At 28.2% G+C, this 9,991-nt stretch overlaps 2 long non-coding RNA genes and 1 pseudogene across 5 annotated transcripts in view; 1 reads left to right on the plus strand and 2 right to left on the minus strand.

Moving 5' to 3' along the window:
- Window positions 1–2,456, minus strand: part of LOC112602186 — a 9,830-nt gene extending 7,374 nt beyond the window's left edge. For both annotated transcript variants that reach the window (XR_003115095.1, XR_003115096.1), the window contains exons 1-3: window positions 1,984–2,456; window positions 1,603–1,858; window positions 1,341–1,458 (exon numbers count right to left, since the gene is read on the minus strand). This is a non-coding gene — a long non-coding RNA (uncharacterized LOC112602186). The remainder of the gene's footprint in view (window positions 1–1,340; window positions 1,459–1,602; window positions 1,859–1,983) is intronic.
- A 435-nt stretch (window positions 2,457–2,891) lies between these two features.
- Window positions 2,892–7,617, plus strand: LOC112602176. Of its 3 annotated transcripts, none has more exons than XR_003115093.1 (4): window positions 2,892–3,008; window positions 3,070–3,192; window positions 3,297–3,442; window positions 7,601–7,617. It is a non-coding gene; the product is annotated as an uncharacterized LOC112602176 (long non-coding RNA). The 3 variants fall into 3 exon arrangements; XR_003115092.1 differs by lacking the exon at window positions 7,601–7,617 and adding an exon at window positions 4,737–4,806; XR_003115091.1 differs by lacking the exon at window positions 7,601–7,617 and having other exon boundaries at window positions 2,898–3,008; window positions 3,297–3,818.
- LOC112602167 lies at window positions 6,388–8,009 on the minus strand (annotated as a pseudogene).
- Window positions 8,010–9,991: the final 1,982 nt, after the last annotated feature.

A 9,991-nucleotide genomic window follows, 5' to 3' on the forward strand; every position in this document is an offset into this window, starting at 1 on the left:
CATAAAAAGAATTCAAATAATATCTTTTAGTCCATTGTTCCATAATCATAACAAATTTCTCGTCAAATGAAAGTATTCACTTTTTTCGTTTAGTATAACTTAGAGCCATCGAAAAAAATCATACAAGTTAATATCCTCAATATCAAAAGTGTTTTTGTGTCTAGAATATATAATAATAATTGTATTTTTTAAGACAAATGGGCAGCAACTGTACTTTTTTTAACCACGATTATTAATTGGACTTATTGGTTGATATACTTTTCAAATTGAATACCCACAGAAATAAAACAAAACCTTTTGAAATAAAATATAGTCAAATTCACTTATTTAAAAAGCAATGGTTATATATAAAATGATGATCAAATAGTGAATTCCCATCCACAATTAAACCATGTTCGAGGTATGATGAAGAAAATTGTAAGATTTATTTTATGATCTTAAATTAGCAAATATAAACAATAAGATTGTATCCTAAAATGATGACTAATATTCTAATGAATAAAATATCATAAATTAATGATATTATTAATAATAAATATTATAAATTGCACTTCAAAGGACGTTGAACAATGTAGTTCTGAAGACATAACCTATAATGTACCATTGCACAGCAATGATATTAAATCTTATAAAAATGCTCTCCAAGAAATAAAACGATAAGAAATATTCACATTGAATCAAAATAATGAAAATAAACTTTTTGAATCAATTCTCAACTTGAAACATTTAGTAGAAAATAAAATGGCAAGTCACATAACACAACAAAAAACATTGGTTGATTTTTCAAATATATAGTTATATAGAATAAAAATTAGGTAAAATGCATTAATTAATATGTAAAATACTTGCAATAATGGTCTATCAGCATTTATTTATTTTTTTTTACAACTTGTATTAAATGAAAACCTGTCTAAAATGGAAAAAATATCCAGTCCCAACCATTTCGATATTACACAGGCTTAAATGTATTATTAATAATGAGGCTTTTGTTTCATTTTCTTTTATCAAAGTAACTCAGTAATCTCATACAAGTTAAAAATACACACTTATACTACTAAAATTAAGGCATACATTTTAGTCAAACTGAATTTAATGTGGTTTATAAGTTCTAATAGCACAATCAACTATTAACTTCTAACTTTAAAAATAAATACTAAATTTATAATTATGCAAAAGCAGACATCATTGTATGAAAATATAAATTAACTGTATTATTTGTATTGTACTAACCAAGCAAATTATATTGCTAGATCAAAATATTATAGAACTACAAAAAATATTACAATACGACTAGAATTTTTTTTAAATAAAGGTATACAATTATAAATTATGCAAATTACCTTGATAGTGAACCTTAATTAACTATAATATAAATGCAAAGCATATAGTTGGTATTGAAATGTTAACCATTAAAAGGTGCCAAATTTGTTGCTCTGGCTACAGATAAATATATCATACCTATAAAAGAAAAATAAAAGCTTGAGACATTGCAATGAAAAACACAAGTTGACAGTATATGACAACATATGCAATTTGCAATACCAATCTTGTCACAGACTACTGTTTGAGCAATTAAACAATCGAATATAGTGTTAAACTTACTAGGCGTTCCAAAATAATAAATGGGTTTCACGTGCTTGCAGCCAAAATAAAAATATGCAGCAACCAGTAGGAAAGTAACAGATCCTGATACTCTGCACGATGAACAACTATCATCTTTGCTCTGGATGTGATCAGTGTTCTTCGAAACGGCTTTCATGACGAGACTGTGCTAAAACAACCAGTATCGAATCAACAAGTTCTCACCTTCGAGACGAAAATCTGTAGGAACCGAAATTGTGACCGACACCTTGCCAACCTAATACAAATAACAGATAAAATAAAAAAACGCATGCAAACACGTATTTCTTAAGACGCAAAATCGGCATACACGTCGATGGACGTTGTAAACAGTAAAATTATATTAAAACACGTTATACCTACTGGTAATTAATTATTAACGTTATGACGACCGAGACGATGAATCGAACGGAAAACGATTGTTCTCGACTCGAAGACAATGAGAAAAAACGTTCTAATGCATGCTGAAATGGAGAAGTCGATAGGAGAACAGAACCGGCGAAGAAGAAATTAAGTTTAGAAATAAATGGCGAACCGGCCAACAGTGTCTTTTAACGGTACGCGATACACACAATAAGTCAACAAAGTAACAAAGCAACGGTAGCTGCAGTAGAGTAAGGACAATAGTCGGCGTTCCAAGCCATCTGTAACATTGTGCCAGTCGTCGGCGGCGGCACGACGCCAGTACGCACGAATATCATTGGACGCACGAGACGTGTTCAATTTTCAGTGACTCTCATTTTATTCATCCCTGACGAAACAATCATACCGCGTTTGCTTATCCGTTACAACACAACCATGGATCATAAAAAAATTTACAGGAGAACGTATTTCTTTATTATCAGCACATGCCATGGACACAACACTATGATACTGTGATAATATTGAGACGATGATAAACGGTTCAAAACAAACTGTTATCACGGTTCATTCCATAAGAAATACACGGGTCGAAAAAAAATGTTTGAAAAAAATTGAATATAAGTGTATTTGTATTTTTTTCTTAAAGTGCCAACTGTTAAAAACATGTTCTTTACAAGTTTATACATATTTACCGACCAAAAGTATGAAGCCAAACGCTTTTTTTTTTTGTCGTAAATACAAACAAATTATAATATAGTATTTTGTATTTCAATTTCACACACATTTTATACAAATCAGTTAAGTGTTATTAATATTTTTTACTATTGCAATTTTTACATAGATGTATGCACTATTTTCCCTATATTTTATCCCATTTTACACAATAAATACGTTTTATTACTATACTAATATATATCTGTTGTGTTTTTCTTTTTGAGCCATTTTCTTGCACATTATTTTGCTTTGGTGATCATCTGTGTGTCATTGCAATGTCACTGATTTTCTTTTTGAAGAGTATTTTCAAGGTGAGTTAGTAATTAAACATGTTTTACATAATATTAATATGTTAAATAATTGTTGTCTTAGTGTTTAAAATGGTTCATTTTTGGGTTCCATCGTGTTTTCATATTTCCAATAGAGAAACCTGCATGTTTTTTTTATATTTCCGCCAAATGATGTTGAATGTAAAGTCTGAGTTAAATCAGTGAGGTAAATTACATTTTAAATAGTTATATTGTGTTAAATATTCACATACATAATTAATTAATATAAGTTAAATCTTATTTTTAATTATACAACTTTTTACGTGACAGAAGAGCAGATGCATCAGATAGCCCACTAAAAATAATAAAATATGTAGCTGTCATTTCAAAAATGGCTTAAGAGAAAATGGACCTACTGTATTTGGATGAAATAAAAACTAATTTGTTTCATATACATCTCCTAAAAAACAAACAGAGTATGTAAAAGAAAATAATTACCTTTTAGATTCAATTCAATATTAACTAAGTTTATTACTACTTTTTTTTTTAAGTAATTTATTTGTATCATTATTTTGTTTTATTTATTGTTAGTTTTCTTTTTTTTTTTTTTTGCAATACTCTCCCAATAATACTTGTTGGATTAACCTTGTTAGTGACACAAGTCCTTTAATTAAATACATCCTGTCTACTAGTCATACTAGCTAACTTCATATCTCTGTACTCTATTTAACTATCACTTGTTTTATATTCCCATCACTTTCCTTCTTTCTACATTCATCTTCATAAAAACCCTCACCTATTTATTTTATTTTTGTTTTAATTATTGTATTTGTTCTGTAATAAATAGTTGTAGATATTAATATAATATATGTGTAAATAGTTCAAAATAAATGTAATACGATGTATAAAAAATAAATATCTGTTTATTTATATTTTATACAACCCCTTGTTTATCTCAAACTAATAATTAACTACTTATAACTTATAAATATTGTTGTATCACTAATAAATGTGTTAGAGTAGAATGGAGTTAGAATAAAGTTGAATAATCTCAATGTAAATGAATTAATAAGTACAGTAGACGCCGCTTATAAGACTCACTTTGGGATCAACACAAAGTGAGTCTTATAACCGAATGAATCTTATAGGCGAAGTGGAAAAAAAAATTAATTACGTATTTATAAATTTTATTTTACTACATATTTTACTTTGATTTTAATACATTAACACATATTACATACGTTATTATTGAATAAATTTAATAATCCTGATAAAAAAAACTAAAATTATAATCATTACAATCATTGTTGCGATAAATGTGAACTTTTATCTGCGATAAAAATTATTATACGTTATAAGTTACCAACAGAAACTAGAAATAATCAACAGGAATATTATTTCATTTTTCAAAACCAATTTATTTCTAAATTATAACCAAAAAAGTTTATTTTCTACTATTTATTTTACAAAATTTGAGTCTTATAACCGAAGTGTTGAGTCTTAAAACCAATTTTTTTTTAATGTATTTGGATACGTCTGGACCATTCCAGACGATTTTGAGTCTAATAAGCGACTGAACCTTATATCCGTGAGTCTTATAAGCGGCGTTTACTGTATTATTAAATTATTTTTAGTAACATATTAGATAATGAATAATAAAAATTAGATAATGTATATTTGTATTTGTATTATCAGCATAACAAAATATTATTGGTATTAAAAATTGAAATTTTAAAATCAAGAATTTATTTTTTTATTATTATATTAAAGGTGTAAGAAAGTAGACAGTGCATTATTTTCACAAGAAAACAGAAGTTCAATTATTATTGAAAATACTGCAACAACTGAAACTAAAGTTTTAACATCCAAAATTAATACTAGTAATGAAATGAAAATGTATTTTCTTTATACAGAAATTGAAGATTTAAAAAAAGAAAATTTGTTTCTTAAAAATAATCCTTTTGGTTACCACTCTCTTGAATATGATAACAAATTATTTGAGTTCTACTGTGGTATCAGTAAATATATGTTTGAAATAATTGTCGATTTATGTTCTAAAGTTTCTTTTAATTATTATTATGATTGGAATATTGAAAGATTCTGTTTAAAAGACCAAATCCTTATGACTATTATAAAACTAAGATTGAATTTAGCTTACCCAGACTTGGCATTTAGATTTAAAACTAGTGAATCTATAGTTGGTAATATAATCTTAACATTAATTAGTGTTCTTCATAAAATTTTATATATTAACTTAATGAATACAGTACCTACACAAAATAAGAACCAAAATTGCTTGCCAGTATGTTTGAATAATTTTCAAAATTGTAGGATAACATTAGATTGTACTGAAATTTTATGTGATATTCCCAAATCCCTTTTAGACCAAAAGCTTACATATAGTTCTTATAAAAATAAAAATACATTAAAAAGATTTATTGGAGTGGCTCCTAATGGCGTTATTATTTATGCTAGTAAATTGTATCCTGGGTCCACTTCTGATAAAAAAAATTGTAGGCCACTGTAGAGTATTAAATATATTACAACCAGGTGATTTAGTTTTAGCTGATAAAGGCTTCTTAATTTCAGACTGAATGCCTCCAGAAACTTCCATAAACATTCTCCCTTTTCTTATGTTTTCGAAATTCACTCTAAGCAAAGTTCTAAAAACAAAAAGCATAGCTAAAGCCGGAATTCATGTTAAACGAGTGATTGTTAGGTTGAAGAAGTTCAAAATTTTAACACATATACCTAAAGTGCTTTATACAAAGTCATCATTAGTATTTCAATTATGTGCTGCATTAGTAAATTTCCAAAATCCAATAATAAAAGAAGTTGAGCATCTATTTATAAACAATGACAGTAAATAAAATATAAATTCCAATATTCAGTTTTTATTATTAAAAAAAAATTTTATAATAATTATTATTTATTATGTATATAAATTAATACAAATTTTTAAAACTATATTATTTAAAATTATTTAATTACTTATTATATATATAAAAGATATAAATGTTATAATGAAAATGTAATTATTATTAATTAATTTGTTATAATTATATTATGAAATTAATCCAAGTATAAATAATACACATAAGTGTATAAAATGTGATAAAAGGATATTCATTTTTTTATGTATATAAATTGTCTGTTAAAAAATAAGGTATGAATTTATGATGATAAAAATTTAATAAAATATCAATATTTAATGACCAATTTGGATCTTTATTAATTTTGAAAGCAACTAAAGATTTAGTGCCTTAGTGGTCCATATAATGAGAATTTCAGATGACATTTTTTGTCATTTACTTTTGACCTTGAATTTGATCATAATATTCATAATTGGAATTTAAAACAAAATCACTTTTATTTATATCAAAGTTAATAATGTAATCATTTGAATTAAAAAGTGAAATTTTCAAGTCTTCATTCCAGAATTTATATGGACACCTAACTTCAATGCAATAAGAAGAGTTTTCATCGAAAAACAAACCATCTGTACTGGCTCCTAAAAACCCAGATTCATGTAACCAAATACTAATTTTTGCCACAATAGAATTTATAGCCTTCTCAAGCTCTTCAATTACAATATGTTCATGTATTTTCCCCCATTAAATAGATTAACTCCCTCCACAAAATATTTACCTAAGAGACCTTTAAAAAATGAATTAGGGTATCGATTATTTTTTACTGATTTTAATATTTTTTGAAAATTGCTTGAAGTTAAACGAAATTTCCTACAAAGATACCATTTTACATTGACAAATTGCCCTATGGTCTTGAAAGCTATATCTTTAATCTGTTCAAAAGATAATTTATAAATTTCGGACAAAATTTCAACACAATTTCTTGAAATCCTAAATTCTGAAGAATTAATTACATTTTCTAATAATATAATTTCACTTAAATCCTCAACAGGAGATTCTGGACTTAACAACCATGAAAATCTGACTGTTTAATTAGTTGTTGTTAATTTATCAAAGCACAAAGCATTGAAATCAATATTATGTGTATTGTTGCGTCCCTTATGTCAACATCGATTCATATATCAACGTAGAAAACGAAATACTAGTGTTTTTAAGTTAAATGATTAACGTCTTTATTCTAATACAATTAACTCGTACAAAAATACAATTTTATAAGCATAAGATGGATGAGCGGTGTTACTACCAAACTCTAAAATACTGATAGACGAGACTGTGAGTGGTGTTACGACCTGCCTCTGAGCGTCTCGAATATCCCTAACCGTCTGCTCAGCTCTTGTCGTGGTCTCCCTTATAAATGGTTAACTGGGGAGGTGGCGACTTCCGATGACCTAAAGGAGCTCTCTAAATTATACTTATTATTCAGTTCGACTCCTTTCCTGTGATTTCATCTATTCCGAGAAGTCCAGGACGTGTGATCAAGTCTTAATTGTTTTATTAAATAACATGATGTTCAGGTGTTCACCCTAACCGTCCGGTACTACATTGTTTGAATACATTAATTTAATTGGTAAACGCGTCACCTCTCCGTATAATATGCGTTGAAATAATATAATATAACATGGTACGTAACAGTATCAGTGACAGCCTTAAAATTATTTGGATACATATCATCAACTGTCAATACTTCTTCATTTTCTTTTACAGATTTTTTTGACCAGCTGCATGATACATCAGTTACAGATATATTATTATACCCATGTAAAAGAAGTGAAACCATATAGCATTTTGTCAAACCTGTCAGACATGTACAGCTGGCATGATCAATATTTTTATCTTTGAAAAATATCTATAAAGTTTAAATATAACAATTATTTTAGAAATCATATTATAAATGATACAATTAAGATTATAAAGTTATTTACCTTAACATCATATAATTTGTTTTTCATACTTGCATGTACTTCACCACTAAATATAACCACATCGGGTAGGTTATGTATTTATAACTCTTAACATAACCACATTCAAAAAAATGTTCTCCTTTAAAACATATTTTTTTGTCATCAATAAAATTAATGATGCACGAAAGCTTAATGATGCTGTTTGACGTCATATTTTTTAATTAAAAAATAATCATATTCCAATATTAGCAAATTGCCTAATAAAGGATTATTTAAGCTTACCTTGAAAATACTCTTCAAAAAGAAAATCAGTGACATTTCAATGACACACAGATGATCACCGAAGCAAAACAATGTGCAAGAAAAACACAACAAATAGATATATTAGTACAGTAATAAAACATATTTATTGTGTAAAATGGAATAAAATAGAGGGAAAATAGTGCATACTTCTATGTAAAAATTGCAATAGTAAAAAATATTAATAATACCTAACTGATTTGTGTAAAATGTGACGTCACTACTACTTGTGCCTATTGTTTACGTTCAACTGTAATCTAAAATTCTAAAACATGATAACGAATATTATTGAAACAAGTCGCGAGTACAACAGACGTGCAAAAAGCGATGACTGATGAAGTGATAAGAAAGTGTGCATCCCTAAACATTTTTTTATGGATGGGAGACAAAATTAATATAAAAACTAAATGAAGAATTTTTATACATTTTATTTATGGAACATTATATTTTTTTTTTTTGTCATTATTATATTAAATTATTACAATTAGGTAACAAATTTAAAATTTTTAGAGGGGGGAAGTGCCTCGTTATGCCCCCCTTGAGGACGCCTATGTAAGTGTATTGAGTTGACCACCTGCACGTCAACACATTAATATAATTTATAATAACAAATAATTGTGTGCTACACTTTACACATTACACGGTATGACTGCAGTGACCAGTGGTGTATATTTGTAAATAAATGTATGGGTTATTGGTGTATGCACAAGACTATACTAAGATCATCCTTAGAATGACCATATCGAACATACTGTTGGGTTGCTTTAGAACAGCGATCCTCACTACGCGGCCCTCGGAACGATTTTTTGCAGCTTTCAGACTAATTGTTAAGGATAGATAAACATAAATTTTAGAGTTATTGAAACAAATATTTTTTTTGAAAAAAATATTTAGTATTTTATAAATACCAGACTGGTATAACAAGGATATAACACCCGAAAAGCAATGCGAATTCAGTTCACTATGGTATAATGCAGTGGTTCTCAACCTTTTTTGTATAATGACACCCTAATATAGATCCATGAAAATAGCGACACACTAATTCAGGCCGCCTATAGATACAATATAAACATTTTTTTGCTCATTAATTGTTTAAAAAACTTTGTGTCATTTAATATTAGTATTTCACGTGACACATTTTGGCTTACTTCGTGACACACCAGTGTCATTTTTTTTGTTCGTGGACCTCGTGGCCAGTCGACCTGATTTTGGGTCATTGGATAGTGTGTGTTTTTTATTTCGGTGTGCGCAGTAAGCGTCGTAAGCTGCGAGATAGTCGAGACCTGACGCGTATGTCACACTCCGTCGCCTAGCAATTCAGTCCGCGCGACATTCTTGGATTCAAACGTGGTAGTGCCGAGATTTGTGCGGATATCATCTACATCAAAAGGCTGTTACCAGCCCGGATTCCTACGTGATCGAGTCGAGTAGCGGAGCAGGTTAATCCTTTCTTTTATTATACTATTTGTTGTTATTCTTTATATTGTATGTAAAAAAAGGAATCTGTCCTTTTTTCTTATTTATTATTAATTATTAGTAGTGTTAGGAATAATACGGGCCCGCATATATACTATTATTATTATTATTATTATTATTAATGTTTTATATACGTTGTTTCTGTGGTTAATATTATATTATATCTGGCGCCCAGCGTCCCTTTGTTCTATTATAATACATTGGTCTAATATTAATTATCATAGGTGATCCTCCTCCCGCTCACAACATTACGCGAGTCGTTACCACTAACCACGATAGTTAAAGTAGGAGCGGTTCGGCGCACACAGTGTAATTAGTCATTCTCATTGTAAATAATTATTGAAACGGGAGCAGTATTTCATTTGTGATGAAATGGTATTATTTGTATAAGATTTTTCAAAATAAACCTAAAAATGTC

The sequence above is a fragment of the Melanaphis sacchari genome, unplaced genomic scaffold (assembly GCF_002803265.2).
Source record: "Melanaphis sacchari strain LSU unplaced genomic scaffold, SCAv2.0 Contig101_pilon_pilon, whole genome shotgun sequence".
Taxonomy (NCBI): Eukaryota; Metazoa; Arthropoda; class Insecta; order Hemiptera; family Aphididae; genus Melanaphis; species Melanaphis sacchari.